This window comes from Panthera leo, chromosome A1, assembly GCF_018350215.1.
Source record: "Panthera leo isolate Ple1 chromosome A1, P.leo_Ple1_pat1.1, whole genome shotgun sequence".
NCBI classification, from domain to species: domain Eukaryota; kingdom Metazoa; phylum Chordata; class Mammalia; order Carnivora; family Felidae; genus Panthera; species Panthera leo.
In genome coordinates, this window is record NC_056679.1 from 63,861,400 (window position 1) to 63,874,893 (window position 13,494).

At 34.9% G+C, this 13,494-nt stretch overlaps 1 protein-coding gene across 1 annotated transcript in view; it reads left to right on the forward strand.

Annotated features, from left to right (window-relative positions):
• The window catches only part of GPC5 (glypican 5), a 1,402,048-nt gene that overhangs the window by 675,305 nt on the left and 713,249 nt on the right, over positions 1-13,494 (forward strand). The window lies entirely within an intron of this gene.

Genomic DNA, 13,494 nt, shown 5'->3' on the forward strand with positions numbered 1-13,494 from the left:
CCACAACAAATCACCAGATGAACTTTGTTTTCTTTTCTTCACTTTCAAAGATGAGGCATATTGGCTCTTCCTTGCTAGGTATATGCAGATGTTCAGGTGGGCAAGACAACCAAAGTTATCAACTGAGAAAGAAGGATGAAAGTTAATGTACTCAGGGCAGCTACCTTCCAGCTCTTTATTTATCTCAGGTCATACCAAAGGTGACTACTTTATAAAGTAATTTTCTGGACCTGTGCAGCCCTATCTGGAGGCTAGTCTGATAGTTCCTCTCTAAATCACAAAGGGCTGCTTTGGAACTGTTAGACATGTCCTTTCATGACTTTGGTGGGAGAAGAATTCATTTGCTTTTCACTTCTTGTAATAAATTTAGAACACTACACATGCTTCAAGCATCAATACTGCATTCTTTCTAGGCTCTTGTTTTATAAGGCAGATATATTGGTTAAAAAAATGGAAGCCACAGAAGTGCAAAATACAAAGGACAATTAATATGAAGAAACATGTTTTCTTGTTAGAAATAGAAATAAATTTAATATAGAAAGTAAATAGATGGTGCGGGGTGGGGGGGTTGCCTGGGTGACTCAGTTGGTTAAGCGACTAAATTCAGTTCAGGTCATGATCTCATGACTCATGAGTTCGAGCCCCACCTCGGGCTGTGTGCTGAAAGCTCAGAGCCTGGAGCCTGCTTCGGATTCTGTGTCTCCCTCTCTGTCTCTGCCTCTACCCCGCTCATGCTTGCTCTCGCTCTCTCTCTCTTTCAAAAATAAATAAACATAAAGAAATTAAGAAAAAAGAAAGTAAATAGATGGGATTTAGTACATTGGAGCAGGAGTTGAACCAATGGCCACAAAATGTCTTGATATATTAAGGCAATTTCTTTGTGAAAATTAAATATCTTCTACTCTTGTAGGGGCAGGTTAGGATACATGTTTTTGTTATTGGTATTAATATAGTTTATCAGGCTGATTCTTCTGTTTTACTCTATATTTTGTTGGTTAGGCCAAAACAACAAGAAAAGGAGGAAGTAGAAAATGAAAATGAAAGGGTTTTCACTAGAAAAAAAATAATTTTTCTAACAGTTAAAATGTCCTCCATTGTATTTTGGAATTATGATACTTATCTATTAGGATAATATTAGTTAGTCTTTCATTTTCATTTTATCTTCAGTATTTCCATGTACCATAATTTTATTGCAATTTGACTATTAGTAGGGCTTTAAGGCATAAATATTATTATAAAGAATAGTTGAAGTTGAAACTTCATCTATAAATTATATGCATGTATGTGTGTGTGTAGAATTAGCATTTTTATAGGAATTTTTTCACTCTGGGAGTTATTTATAAGCTCAAGAACTCATTATGTATTAATAGATTACTCTCTCCCTCTCTTTTTTTTTTGTTTATTTCACAAGAGAAGTAGAGATAGTGGAGGATATTCAACCACTAATAATTTTCTCACAAACCATACTTGTCAAGGTGGCAAGAATGAATTTTTACCTCAAAACCTTGTTTTCAATTATTACTGATATGAACACGTATGGTGCAAGCAACTATCCATCAGAATTGGAGAGATTTAAGATTTAGATGGTTTTCAGCAACTCCAGGCAAACATTTTTTTTAAAATCCACATCTGCTATAAGTGGGTTGCCTATCGTGTTTCTCAGAGTTTATAGCTGTTGCCTTTCAATTTTTAATAAGTGGTTAGGAAACCACTGTGGATAGTATGCTGAAATAAATAGGGGCAGGGAAAGTAGCAATGCATAGGTCACATTTCTATTTTTATACAGCATGATCATATTTTCCTTGTGTTTGTCTCATTTGATATATTGCTAAAGCAAGTTGAGACCTAGTTTTAGATGGCTATAATGACTTAAAACTCAAGTGCTCTAGAAAGTTTGCCAGGTTTGAATTTGAATAAAGAACTTGAAATGCACCATTGTCTCTTCTTTACACGGATGTGTATTCTTTATAAAATACAACCTTACTACAATACAGTTCATTTGTCACCTCAAAAATGTCTGATTAGAAAGAGTTATACCAAAATGTATTTATGTAATTATAGCCATGTAGGATTACATGGAATAACACTAATATTGTGTTCTGCAAATTTGATTTTGCTTCATTTATGACAATTTTCAAAGCTGGTGAATATTTTACTAATTATTCCTTAACCTGATCTTCCATCTGTTCTTGTTCATGTTTATTTCAGACAAGAGAGGGTTCTACACACTTTAACGGGCAAAGTTTTACCATCAAAATATTTATATACCTTTTAGGTATCATTTTGTTTTCATCACCAATGGTATCAAATAATTTAACAACTTTTTAGCTTTCAAAACTACCTGGTGGCTATTATGAAATGATAACTGATATGTTTCTTATAAAAAGCAGCCATCTGTACTCTGCAGTGTTTACTCTTAGGAAACTGAAAATATTTTCCTATTTCAGTAAAATGATTTAAAAATTCCAATCTTATGGGAACTTACTCTGTGCTTTTTTTTAGGTATTGAATCTGGCTCATTTGTATAGGTGTGGTTATTTCACTAGTAACCTGGAAGTGTAGGGTCAAAATGGCTTTGAACCTTCATTTTGCCTCACTCGACACTTGGCACCCTTTCAAAGTAGCTGATTGATGCAGGTTCTAAACACCAGTGGGAAAAAACAAGTTCTGTTCTTTTAGCTATGCAGAGCAAACATATTGACACAATCATCAATACTTTTTCAACTACTTGACTATTCTTCTAATACCTGAAATTCTGATAGTTTCAAATGTTGAAAAACAAACCAGAATGGTACTAAAATACGAGCTATAGCAAAACTATTCCATGTATCGTTTTGGAATCTGTAGTAGGATTGCTTGCAATTCATATGTGATATTGTAATTTAAATTTCAATTTTAAAGAAAAACACAGACTGTGTAACCTAGAACCAGATTCATTTTGATAAGGTGGTTCACAGTGATAACTCAGATGCATTGAATTTGACCCCAGTTTGATTCATCTATAATACATTCAAGAATAGTAGGGTGATTTTCAGTTTTCAAATTGTGATAATTTCTATTGTCATATTCATCATTGTTCATACAATGTTATACAGTGTGTTTAGCAGTTTTTAGAAATAATTTTATTTTAGCTAAGCAACTGTAAATGGCAACAAAGATCGTTTGGTGTGTGTTCAGATGACTTTTTTCCTAGTGGTCATGTCTCCTTTTTCCTCAACATGTCTCTGCAGTAGTATCATCGTTATGGGTTCATAAAGACTGGTGCATTCAGAGTACCAGTGCAGCAATCTGGTCCCTCGGCTTCCTATTCAGCCACCCAAAGTCTTTCTTCAAAAGGACTGTTAGCCTTTAGGTTCTTATTTCATTAGCTGCTCTTCTTCTTCTCTTTGTTTGGGTTTTCATCATCATCCCAAATTCTAAATATTTCTAGAATTCAGGACTCAGTTCTCCAACCTTTCATCATCTCTGTTCTCAATGATTCCCTGTTCCACAAACTGCTTACTGCGTCATAAGAACAGTGGTGATACAGTACCCGGCCCCTGATAGCACCATCTAGTTTATGAAGCATTCCCCTGTGTTTTATCTCAGGAGGTAAGTTTTTTTTTTTTTTTTTTTTTTTAATTTTTTTTTTTTTCAACGTTTTTTATTTATTTTTGGGACAGAGAGAGACAGAGCATGAACGGGGGAGGGGCAGAGAGAGAGGGAGACACACAGAATTGGAAACAGGCGCCAGGCTCCGAGCCATCAGCCCAGAGCCTGACGCGGGGCTCGAACTCACAGACCGCGAGATCGTGACCTGGCTGAAGTCGGACGCTTAACCGACTGCGCCACCCAGGCGCCCCAGGAGGTAAGTTTATGAATACCAAAGTTGTTCAACTTAATGGAGATTAAGTTGAACTTAATGTTAAGTTAATGGAGATTAACTTAATGGAAGTAGAAGGGAAATACATCAGAATATAAAGTTACTAGATATGGAAAGAAAGTTTGGTTCACCTTCAATAGCCTAAAATAAATAGAACTATTGTTTATATTTGGTTTGGACTTGTCACTTAGTAACTAACCTTAGAGCAGCATCTGACAAATGCATCTACAGCATGGTACTAACAATGACCTTGGAAAAGAATAGTATATTCCATGTGCATAGTAAAATGAAGATAATAAATAATACTTTGTTAACCACCGAAGAATAGAGGTTGCTGATTTATTTAGTAATGCACGATTGTAGAGTGAGTGAAAATTCTTGGCTTCCTCAGACTTGTTTTTGCCACAAATCACCTTTATTTCAGAATCTCAGGCATAGAGGTCAAGGAGAACTCAAAAAAATTACAAGTGGCATTTTCTTTAAAAAATGCAGTCTTTATTTTTCTTTCCAGAATTACTAAAACTATGTAATTATTCATTTTGTAGAAATCATTTTATATTATCTATTGATGATTTTTTTCCAATATAAATTATGTCAAACAGATAATACAAGTATGCATTTGTTTATATTAATCATAGTTTCCTTGAAAAATAATAGTTCCAAATAAGCATATTAAAAGTATGTGTATTATTTCTAAATTAAAGTTTCGCCAAATTCAATTAAAACAAAATGTATTTAGTTTACTTTGCAAAGTGTTGATAAATGGCCCTTTAATAAATTATCCTCAATATAAGAAAGTTTACTAAAAATAACTAGCTATGTGTTTATTCAGTGATGCTAAAAATAAATCATCTTGTATAAGGTTACTTAGATTCAAATCTTTGTGACACAGAGAAAGTAATCTTGAATAATGACTATATATACTTTAATGTACATTTTATAATGCCTAATACTGAAGGATCATGATAAAGCCAAAAAGATTTTCACAAGGAAACACTTCCTGATTCTGTTCAATGTTGAAAAATATAAACAGTTTGAAACTGTCATCTACTACAGTCTTTACACTACTGGTGAATATTATACTAAAGAGAAATGAAGTACATCTCTAAGATAAATATATTTTAATTAAGATGTGATAACTATGAATATTATTCTGATTATACACTTCCATTTCGGTGTCTAAATAATTGAGACTCATCCTGGCTGCTTGCTATTTTATTAACAAGATTGTGCAGTGGTATCTGGATACCTAATTAAACATCTAAAATCATCATTCATTCTCTTGAAACATTATATATCACATTCGTGGATTTAAATAATAGAATTGTAATAAGAGGGTTTTTCCTTGAATGCCTATGGAATGATTTTCATTGCTTTGGCTTAGACACAGAACTGATGTTCAATCACTCAGGTGAAGAGGGAAGACTTATTAATTAAAGCTTACGAAGCCTCCTAGCATGCATCCCAGATCAAGCAGGTATTCTGCAGATCTCGTGACTAAATCTGTACCATGCCAGAGGACGTAAAATGAAGAAGCTATGGTCTCTCTGAACTAGCACAATGCTCAGTATGACTGTGTGACCAATAGAGGAAGTAAAAACTGAAATTTTTAAGAAACTATTATCAGATACATTTTATCATGGCTTGCCTAGAGTCATGTGACTGTCAGTGAAACCAGAAACAAATCATATTTCTACCCAGGTCTATTTTTATAGCCTTTGGTTGCAAATAAACAGAATGGTTATTGAAATTGTCTCTCAGGAGGAATTGATAAAGAGGATCATGTAGAAACAAGTCAGGTATACTTTCAGCTCCTTAATGACTTCCATATCTCTAACTAAGTACAAAGAGTATTTCATATAGGATTTTGACCAATTAAGTGCTCATCTAACTATAAATAATTAATATAAACAACAGAGCATGTGACCTGGGCCCAGAGCTTGTCAAAGTTGCTTGTGTATACAAAACACTTGGGATCCTTGTTAAAAAGCTGAGTCTGATACAGGAGGTCTGAAGGGGGGCATTGCTTGTATTCTTCTATATGATGCTCTTGCCGCTGGTCTAAGAACCATTTCTTCCATGAGGAACAAACATGTGTACCCTTGTTTATTATATCCCTTATTTATTAGTATATCTAAAGCTTTATTAAAGTAGCACGAACTCTTAAAACACCATCTACATGTATATGTTAGCATACCAAAAGAACATCATATACACGAAGGCGTTAGGGACTATAACAATTAGACTGGGAGTGTGGCTTACCCTATATGATTTTTGGTATCAGTCTGTTTGACTGTTTTAAGCCACGGGTTTTCTTCCTAACACCAAAGGAGATCCACTTCCATCTTTTCGTGGGGTCTGAAGCCTTCAGGTAACACTTGCTTCAAGCCGCCTTCCATTTTGGAACAGTGCCTCTTGTATGTGAGCAGAAATGTCTCACTTTCATCTCTACCAGTTTGTGATGAACATTGAAGAAATAGTTTGCACAAGCTCCTGACTCATGTTAAATTCCAACAGAGATAAATCAAACTTTCATGTGAACTAAGAGGAGGGAGAGAGACTATCTAAATGGGCAATCAGAAAATACTGCATAGGGGAGACAGGGAAAGGGCCATCTGAAAAAACAAATTAATGGCGATGTTTATGAGAAAGTGGCATTTGAGAAGGTGGGTGCATGACTTAGTTTCAGCTATTGACAACAGGAAGGAAGAAGGTATCTTGTGAAGAGCAAGCATGGTGAACGGAGATTGGGGAGCTGTGAGGAGAGAGGGGAGGACCAACATTATTCAAATGTGGCTTGAAAATGTCATAATGGGTTCCAAATTCAAGAGTGAAGAGTTTGCATTTTATTCGTTAGGCAAAGAACTATTACAAGTTTTTCCATGTGGTCGTTTTGTTTGAATGTGCAGTGTTATTTTTACTAGCAATACAGTGAACTGGTTAAAAAAACAAACGTGTAAATGAAGTATAGCTTGCACAAGTAATTTACCAATTACCTTGCACACATAATTGTGCTGTGCCTGAATTTCCTTAAGATGGGGATAATGATAGTACTATCCAAGAACATCCTGCGAGGGTTAAATAACCTAATCTGTACATAGCATTACAGGAGTGCCCCATCCATCCCCACACTGAACCAGAAAAAGTTGTTGAGTAAGATATGTAAAAGGATTTTCCTAAATGCTTCTGCCGTGAACTGGCAAGAAAGAAAGGAATATTCCATACAACCAGGTGAAGTCATAACAATAATATAGAGATAGAGACGAATATAGATGTATAGAAATAGAGAAAAATCTATAATTACACACACATACTCACACATGCACAGTTTAAGGAAAATGACAAAATGAATTTGTATCTACTTCTCTACCCAGTCAAATAAACAGAATATTTCCATGTCTCTGTGTGCCTCTCCCTGAACACATTTCACTCCAAGAATTTACTATGATCATAAATTATATATAAATCATTCCCTTTTCCTCTTGTTAAGAGTTTTCACCATCAATCTATGCATTTGCAAACATATATTGCTGGAGTTTGCATTCTATGTAAGTGGAATCATGTCATTTTTGTTGTTATGTGGTATGTTCCTTTCACTTAAATGTTATATTTTTGAAGTTCATCCATGATGATGGCTGTAGATGTACTCATTTATTTTACCAAGGAATAGTGTTCTCATTTATGGGCACACACACCCACTTATTTATTCTCTTGTTTATAGATACTGGAGTTGATTTCAGTTTTTGGATATAGTGAATTATGTTGCCATAAACCATCTTGAACGTATCTCTTGATACACATGTATAAGAGCCTCTGCAGTATATACCTAGAAGTATCATGACAATATCTCAAAGCAAAGCATGCATATGTTAAGCTTTACTAGGAAATGTCAAACTGCTTTACAGGGTGATTGAGTCGAATTTATATGGTTAACAGCAATAAATAAGAGTTCATTATTATTTATTGCTCCCCATTGTTGCAAACGTTTTCCCCCATTGTCACTACTTTTGTGTATCTGTCCAAAGAATTGAAGTGGAAGAGTATTTTATTCTATATTAATTTCTGTTACCATGATAATTCATTGAATGGTGCTTTTTCATAGGTATATGAAATTCCTCATATACTTACTCATCTGAAATGTCTTATATGTCATTTTCCCTTCTCTATAGCATTACTTATTTTCTTTGACAGATGCACTCAGGATAAAAGTCAACTTCAGTGATGCAGTTATCTATTTTACTTATCATCTTCAGGAAAGTCAGGATAGATTCTTGAATATTTCTTTTTATTTAACTAGTTTTAAGATAATGAATTGGTACCCTCCCTTTCTCAGAAGGTGACCAATTCTTTTTTTTAACATCATCAAAAAATCAGGTTTTTAAATGTTTGTTTTTTTATTTTGATAGAAAGAGAGAGTAGGGGAGGGGCAGAGAGAGGAATAGACAGAGAATCCCAAGCAGGCTTCACACTGTCCACACAGAGGCTGTGGGCTTAATCCCATAAATGTGGAGATCATGGCCTGAGCCAAAATCAAGTGTTGGACACTTAACCAACTGAGCCACCCAGGCACCCTAAAAGATTGTACAATTAAGGTCATCATAAAAGTAGCTTTATGAATGTTTGTGATTCTTATCCTTATTGAAGTCCAGATTGTCCCACATGATGCAAATTGACCCTTCTCTGATTTGGCCTTTGAGTTCTTTTGACATGATCCTTAAAGTTTTCGCTAGTTTCATTGTCATATAATTTAAGAAAATATTCCAAACTGAGCTTGTTCATTATCTGTCACACACATGGAATCAGTCATTTTTACATGACCCTTGGTTTGTTTTCTTAAGAAATAGTATTCTTATGGCCACAATCTAGGCATAAGACATGGTTCTTAAAGACACAGGTGATAAAAGATAAAATAATCTCCTTATTCATTTGCTTTACTCCATTTTAGATATATCACATTATCAATGTGATTATTAATATTAATAATACTAAAACTACCCTACCAATTATGATTACTAAAGTCAGTTATATTTTGGAATATTTTATCCATATTCTAATTAAATTTTATTCACCTACTACATCTGCACACTTCATTTATTCTTTCAGTAACTATATATGCAATGCTTACTACTAGTTCTGTCAAAATGTCTTTAATACATTTCTTACGCAGGACTTATAAAGACAATATTTCATAAATTCTTACTTGGTGATAAGAGTTTGTGACCCTCTTACATGAAAGTCATTTCTGCTGGATAGAAGAATATTGGGGTTTTCTTTCCTTGCATCTCTTTAATATGCACTGATTTCTGGGAGAAAGCATTGCTGGCAAATATTGACAGTCTAATTTTCTACTGTTTATAAATAACATATTATATTTTTACTCTCTCAGTGCCCAACGTCTTGTTTTCTTTAAGGTGCAGTAATGTTACTAGAATATAGCTTATAGCTTTGTGTTGGCAGTTCTGAGTTGACGTTCTCAGTAACATAATATACCTTTTAAATAATTAATATCAAATTTTTAGCAGATTATAATGAGTTATAGTCTTTTTTAAAATATTTAAATGTTTTTATTCATTTTTGAAAGACAGAGAGAGACAGAGCATGAGCAGGGAAGGGGCAGAGAGAGAGAGGGAGACACAGAATCCAAAGCAGGCTCCAGGCTTTGAGCTGTCAGCACAAAGCCTGACTTGGGGCTTGAATCCACGAACCGTGAGATCATGACCTGAGCGGAAGTCAGATGCTTACCCGACTGAGCCATCCAAGCGACCCAGTGAGTTATAGTTTTAAGTAATTGTTCTCTTCCCTTGTTTTGATTTGTTTTTCCTCAAGGACACCTATTATATACATTTGTTGACTTGTACTTGCTTCTTTTCAGTACATTCTTCAATACTTTTGATCTGTTGTTAAATTTATTTTTAATTTTAGATATCTACCTTTTTCCACTTTCTACTTCCCTTACGGTATTACTAGGGGTGTTTCTTTTCTCTTACGCTCCTTCAAGATTTTATTTTTAAATGTTTTTTTCTCCTCTTCTTTTTCAAAATCTCTAACCTTATTTCTGAATTTCTCTAATTCTGGTTTATGTTATTATTTGGTATCTTATTTTTCTTTTTTGAAATGTCTTTCAGGGTTTTTTTTTGAAAATTATATGTTAAATGTTTGGTCTGATTTCTGCACGTCATTCTGGTGCGCTTTCATTGCAAAGATAGCAGCAAAATAATATTGTTATAATAACTTCTTATAGGATTTGATCTCAATCATTTTCTGATGCTTATTTGCATGTGAATTTAAATTTTCTCAATTTTTAGAAGGAGGCTTGGTTCAGATAGATTTTCTAAATTTACTAACTTCCCAGTCCTGTTGTTTTCACATAGTTGTAAAGTATGGTGGCTTCTTTTCTGAGATATTCTGGTTCCATCTCCTCCCCTACATTTACTCAGATCTTCTCTTTCCACTGACCTTGTCTCACTAATGCTTGATTCCACTTCCAGCAGTTTCTCTTCTTTGTGGACCCCCAAATAGTAAGAAAGACTTGGTGGATTAGTTTCGAGTCAGAGGCTCCAGCCCCTGCAGCCTTGTATCAGGGTGTTTACATTCTCCCCCTGCTAGAGTGGGAAAAACTTCTGATTCTCCGCTGTTTGCAGATTGATTTCCAGTGAATACTAGTTGGCTTTTTTGCAGTCTTTGGTTTTCAGGCTCATAGCATGCTGTGCTGCTTCCCACTGCTTTCTTCGGCAGACATGCTGACGGCATTGGGTTTAGCGACTATTGCTAATATGTCTCCATGCATTTGTATTTTGAGGTTCGTGAGGATAAGTCATGAGTTGGGCTGTAAAATCATATCATGTGATTTTGATTTTACTATCTGATTGTTCTGTCTGGTTATTGTGTGGATCCTGAAGTTTCCAAAGCCTGTGCTGCAACAGTACTGCAAAGGTATCTTCCCTGAATCTCCCAGATCATTTAAAATTTTAAGGAAATGATAATGCCCTTCTTTATCTTTGGTTGTATACCTTGACATACTGTATATGCCTGCCTGTATGCGTACATACAAACATACATGCATACAAACGTATGTATGTTTTTCACAACTGTGTTTCTCAAATTTATACATCATTACTAGTCTGTCTGCTAATGAAATAGACTTTATTCACTTAGGGATACAAATATACCATAATGTATTGTCTGTTGTTTTCAAATTTAATGAGTCTAAGCAATGCTACAAGCAAGCTCTTTATGCATTTGAGTATAAGTTACTTGGGGTAGTAAAATTGATCTTCAAAACCATTGTATCAATTTATGTTTACGCAAAAACCAAAGAAAAACTTTTTTTTTAATTTTTTGCCAAAATTACATATCCTCAGACTTTTTAATTTTGCAAACTTTTAGATATAAATGTAAAAACTATACTTAGGTGTGCCAAATAAAAATGGCACCAAACAGAATTAAACAGGAAAGGCAGACTATTTAAAACATTTGAAATAGGAGTCAAGGCTATTGCAATAAAGGAGAGAGATTGAATTCAACTCTGCTGAAACAAAAGGTGGGAGAGTTTTTAAGCACTGGGGTGAACTAGATGAAACGTACTGGAGTTGATTAGGGAAGTGGTTGGTCAATGGGATTAGGCTATCAATGTTTGCTAACTGGCACTTGTCCAAGTTAGACTCCTACAGAGACCAGGGGATACGGGCTCTATCTTTTAAAAAAGTTACATTTCAAAGGGATGGCTCCCAGGTCCTTGACAAAAACAGTCCTGGGTTGTAAAACTGTTAAGAGGCCGGAGAACTTTTACATCTCCAAAGGGCAGAGGCAAGAGTTACAATAGCAAGTTTTCTAAAGTAAGGGCTCTAGGAGAGGGAGGTCAGGAACTTTGAGTCTGGAAGAAACCTGTCTCAAGTTTACATAAACTGAGGGGATCTTTTTTGGCCATGTGCATTTCACTGATTGCTGAAGTTGAGCATCACATTTTTGTTTATTGGTCATTTTGTGATTCCTTTTTGCAAATTGCCTCCCTTCCCTTTTCTCATTTTATTACTAGGTTGATTTGAGGTATCTCATTACATGCCTAACTGATAATATTTTGTCAGTATATGAATTGTAAGAAATCTCTTTGCTGTTTCTAGTTGTGTATGTTTTTAAAATATATGTATGTTGCTTTATACACTTAAGGTGATCAAAGTCTAGAAGGGAGACAGATATGTAAGTAAATAAATAAACTACACCATTAAAATATTTTAAAAAATGAAACAATATGAGGCATTCATTAATATGAGAATAATAAATTTTATATTTACTTATTTAGCCAGGAATAACATCCTAAAAGTTACATCTGTACTGGTGTCCACAGGAGATCAAAAATAGTCAGATGGGGTGTGGGATAAATTCATTCCAGACACAGCATTTACAAAAGCACAAATGTTTCAGATATCAGAATGTATTCACGATGTATTTGATCTTCCTGAAACACTGTTTTTGAGGGGGGATGAGTCAAGAGTTTAGCAAAATAATTAGCGGTGTCTATAATTTAGGACAATATATAGTGCCTCTGTTAGTAGTTGGGGTTGTTTTCTATAAGAAATGACTTACTCAACTGAGAAGGACTCTGAAGGAAAATCCACATATTCAAGGCCCAATGCCCAAACAATATACCAAATTCCAGTGATGTTCAGGCAGCAGTTAGATGTAGATTGTATAATCAATGAGCCCCAAACTAAACTTGTCAAATTTTCTCCTAAATCTGTGTTTTAATTTTCTGTATTTGGTAGACATGCTACCATTTATGATCCTATCTAGCCAGAAAGTCAGGAGTTATCCAAGGTTGCTCTGCCTCCTTCACTCCCCACATTTAGAAAGGCCCATTGTCTTTACGTGCTCAATTTCTCTGGAATACATTCTGTCTTTCCTATTCCCATTTCTGCTTTCTTAACTTAGGGCCTCACCATCTCTTGTCTGCACTGTTTGTGTAATGCCATAATGGTCTCTTTGCTTCTATTTTCCCCATCTCTGCCCTGCTGTTAATGTAATATTTTTAAACTGACAGTCTGGTTCTTTGCTGAGATACGGTGCCCCCAGCCACCACAAAGTCATATTAGGCAGAGAATCTGTCTTCTAAGAAAGGAGGCTATTTCAGCATGGAGAGCTTATGAATAGGTGAACAATAGCTTTTAGTTATTTGTCATTTCAGACAGCCAATTTCATTTTTTTCTGAGGAAACCCTGTTGCTTTTTACCAAATTAAACACTTTCATCGTCTCTCATATCCCAGTGAAATGAGTGGTGGTGCACAATTGTTCTGTCTTTCTTAAGACACAGGCCTCAAAAATGTAAAAAGATTGTTATAGCTGCCATGCTGGTTATTTACCTGTTGTGTCTCAGCTCTAGGACGTCCTTCTAAAAATTGTTCTGTGATTATGCAAACTACATTTTCTAAACTCTCAACCAAATTCCCAAATTACATGAGGTCTATATATTATGTTTCCCAAATTATCTTGCCAGCCAGTGTCCTGTTGCTTTTCTGCCAGTGAGAGATACTAAAAGGAGATCATAAGAAGGGAGAAGGGGTAAAATACTTCCTTCCTGTTTCCAATTCTTGTCAGGATTATATCCACAGAAGAGTATCATTCCCTTGCCTCCAGA